This window comes from Castanea sativa, chromosome 3, assembly GCF_040712315.1.
Source record: "Castanea sativa cultivar Marrone di Chiusa Pesio chromosome 3, ASM4071231v1".
NCBI lineage: Eukaryota > Viridiplantae > Streptophyta > Magnoliopsida > Fagales > Fagaceae > Castanea > Castanea sativa.
The window spans coordinates 39,404,525-39,409,019 of NC_134015.1; positions in this window are offsets into that span (position 1 = coordinate 39,404,525).

The window sequence follows — 4,495 nt, forward strand, 5'->3', positions numbered from 1 at the left end:
AACTTGAACAAAGTGTGCCCAAAGATAGCTACCATCTCCCACGAGTTGACGTCTTAGTAGACTCTACAGCCCAACACTAGTTGCTAAGTTTCATGGATGCTTTTTTAAGCTACAACTAGATAAAATTGGACGAAGCTGATCAGGAGAAGACCTCATTCATCACCAGCCAAGGTCTTTTTTGCTACAAAGTAATGTTGTTCGGCCTCAAGAACGCAGGTGCAACGTATCAAAGGCTAATGAATAAGATGTTTGCCCATCAGATTGGAAGAAACGTCCAAGTCTACGTTAACGACATGCTTGTAAAAAGTCAAAGGGAGGATGACTATTTGGATGACCTCAGGGAAACATTCGACACTCTACGCTCGTACAACATGAAACCCAATCTGAGCAAGTGTGCGTTCTGGGTGACGGCTGGAAAGTTCCTGGGATTCATGGCATCTTAGAGAGGTATCGAAGTTAACCCTGACAAGATCCGGGCTATAATAGAGATGGCACCACCAAGGAGTGTGAAAGAAGTACAAAGCCTCAATGGTATGCTAGCTACGCTGAATAGATTGGTGTCAAGGGCGATGGATAAGTGCCTACCTTTCTTCCGCATGTTGAAAAAGTCATTTGAATGGACGGCCAAGTGTCAACAAGCGTTCGAGGATCTAAAGGCCTACTTTTCTTCCCCACCATTGCTAAGTCCCTCCGAACCAGGGGAACCACTATTCCTTTACTTGGCAGTATCTTTAGTTGCTGTTAGTGTGGCCTTGGTCAGAGAAAAAGACAAGGTGCAGAAGCCCATGTATGATACTAGCCGGGTGCTCCACGGTGTGGAGGAGAGGTATCCACCAAAGGAGAAGCTTGCCTTCGCTTTGGTTACAGTGGCCTGCAAACTCAAACCGTACTTCCAGAGCCACACGGTGATCATCTGGACTGACAAGCCTCTAAGGTGAGCAATGAGTAATCTCGAAGCTGCCGGATGAATGGCGCTATAGGCAATAGAATTGAGTGAATTCAACATACAGTACAGGCCGCGTACTGCCATTAAGGGACAGGTGGTCGCTGATTTCATTGCGGAGTTCACTAGCATGGAAGGCCAGGGGGCAGAAGAACATCCTCAATGGAGTATACACACGAACAGGTCGTTCAACAAATAGGCTGGCGAAGCAGGTATTATACTTCGTTCTCTAGAGGGCAATGAGATTGAATGCATGGTTTGTCTAGACTTCCTAACGACCAACAATGAAGTGGAGTACGAAGCTCTAATAGCAGGACTGGATCTCGCTAAAGCAGCAGGGGCGATGAGTGTGGTTTTTCATTGCGATTCCTAGATTGTCTCAAACCAAGTAAATGGTGGTTACGAATGTAAGGGTGAGAGGATGAAGAAATACCTGGAGCAGGCAAGGAGAAGGGTGGACGACCTACAGGCCAAAGTTGTTCAAGTTTCAAGAGGAGAAAACGAGCAAGCTGACCGTCTTGCCAAAGCCGCATCAGTAGAACACATGGTCGTTCCTAGCGAGGTACTTTCCTTTATCCAGTTTTCACCATTGATAGATTCCATCAATGTGTAGGAGATAGGTCCCAAATATTTGGACCACACCTTTGGTCTCCTACTTGAAAAATGGCACACTGCCCAACAGTAGGGAGGCCGTGAGGAAGCTGAAGGTCCAAGCAACATGATTCATCTTGATGAAGTAAATCTTGTACAAGAGAGGCTTTTCCTAGCCGTTCCTAAGATGCCTAAGCCTCGCAGAAATGGACTATGTCATGAGAGAAGTACATGAGGGGATTTGTGGGAACCACTCAGGGTCACGGTCGTTAGTACACAAACTGATTCAAGTAGGATATTACTGGCCTACTATGTAGAAGGATGCCCAGGCATATGTCAAAACCTGCAACAAGTGTCAAAGGTTCAGTAACATCATAAAACAGCTTGCAGAATAGCTCATCTCGATGACGGCCCTATGGCCTTTCGCTGAATGGGGATTAGATATTATGGGCTCATTCCTGATAACGATGAGATAGCTGAAGTTTCTGATAGTTGGCATAGACTACTTCACCAAATGGGTAGAAGCTGAAACCCTGGCCACCATCACAGAAAGGAATGTGCGAAGCTTTGTATGGAAGACCATCGTCTGCAAATACGGGATCCCTAGAGTCTTGGTTTCAGACAACGGGAAAAAGTTTGATAACGACTCTTTTAAGGACTTTTGCTCACAGCTGGGAATCAAAAACCACTACTCTTCCCTGGCCCACCCATAAGCCAACAGACAGGTTGAGGTTACGAACCAATCCTTGCTTAAAATCATCAAGGCTCGGCTCGAGAGGGCAAAGGGTATATGGCCAAAAGAGTTGCCAAGCGTACTATGAGCATACAGGACGACTGCTAGAACACCTATGGGAGAGATGCCGTTTCGACTAGCATACGGAAGTGAGGCAGTTATCCTAGCTGAGATTAAACTTACAAGCTAAAGGTTGGACAATTATAATGAAAGAAAAAATGATGAGGCCATGCGTCTACAGCTGGACCTGGTGGATGAAGTCAGGGCAACAGCTGAACAAAGGCTAGCACGGTACCAAGACCTTATGGCCAAGCACTACAACTCCAGGGTTAGACACAAAGAGTTCTAAGTTGGAGACCTCGTCTTAAGGAAGGTGACGGGTGCGACAAAAGACCCCTTCTATGGAAAGCTTGGACCTAATTGGGAAGAGCCCTACAGAGTCACGTCATGGCAAAGGAAAGGTATTTATCACTTAGAGACATTAGACGGGCAGAAGTTACCCCATCCATGGAATGCTGAGCATCTCAGAAAGTACTACCAATAGAAGGCAACATGAAAGGCGCTACTCCTCATTCCCAGTTTATCTTTTTGTTAGCTCTTATCTACAATACTTTTTAAGCCTAGAGGGCAGGTTTTTATTCTTTTTTTAGAAAAATTTTCTACTTACGTATGCATTTATTACAATAAGAGGAGTTATTCAGATATAACCTGTGTATATGTTTGCCTCTATAAAGCTGTATTTGTGATCAAGTCTGCAAGTGGACAAGTTTAACAATATTAAGTCCACAAAGTGGAAGAACTCATCCAATGATGATGCATCGAAATCATGTCCATAAATGGACGAGTTTATTATTAAGTCCACAAAGTGGACGAGTTTGTCCTATGAGGACACCTTGAAAATTATCAAGTCTACAAGTAGACGAGTTTATCAATATTAAGTTCATGAAGTGGACGAGCGCACCCCATGGGTATACATTGAAATTATGCCCATAAGTGGACGAGTTTATTACTAAGCCCACAAAGTGGACGAGTTCGTCCCATGAGGACACCTTGAAAATTGGCAAGTCCACAAGTGGACGAGCTTTTCACTAGCAAGTCCACGAGTTGGATGGGTTCACCCCATGAGGGTGTAATGAAGTTATGTCCATAAGTGGATGAGTTTGTTACTAAGTCCACAAAGTGGACGAGTTCGTCCCAACAAGGACACCTTGAAAATTGTCAAGTCCACAAGTGGACGAGCTTATCACTAGTAAGTCCACGAGTTGGACGAGTTCACCCCATGAGGGTACAATGGAAGCATATCAATAAGTGGAGGAGTTTATTACCAAGTCCACAAAGTGGACGAATTTATCACTATTAAGTCCATAAAGTGCACGAGCTCATCCTATTAGAAAATCACATGCATAAGTGGATGATTTATTAAACTCACAAAGTGGACGAGTTCACCCCATGAAATGCCTCGAAATTATCCAAATCCACAACCAAATTCGTTACCAAGTCCAAATGGACGAGTTCATAAGTAGACGAGTGAATTAAAACAGACAAGTTCATCCGAGATGTTTACCAAGTCTATTAAGGAACTAATACATCTCAACACATTAATGGAATAATACATGCATATCAAAAATAAAGATCAACACACATGATAAAAGGGACGGATGTAAAATAATGCATCATAAATAAAGTGAAATGTTTACAAACAAGGCCCAAAAATACAGAAGGGCATTTAGCATCATCTGGTAGATGGACGGAATACATAGCAAAATTATCAAAAAGCTAAACTAAAGGGTCCTGGATGTTCTGAGCTAAAGGGTTCTCGTCATCTTTGGAAGGAGGATCCTGGGCGTCATCTTGAGCTTCATTGCACGGGATTGAAGAAGCGTCAGGCTTCTCCACAGCAGGTTAAGCAAGGACAACATCATTTTTTGGATCCCACTCTGATTAGGTGGAGTCGTCGATTTGCTCAAAGATGGTGTCCCTAACAGGTGTTGACAGCAGGGTGTCGTCCATGGTAACCTTAGATAGGTCCAAATGTAGGTAGACGGACTTGACATGCTTCAGGCAATCCTCAAAGCCATAATAGACAGGACAGGCATCGATAAAAGGCTGTGAAGCCTTGAATTCCATTACGAAGTCAGCCCTGGCCATCTCCACCTGCCCCAAAAGAGCCGTCAGCTCCTTCTCCACGTTCGCCTTATCCTCTCGCTCTTCTTCCCACTGACGGGTCT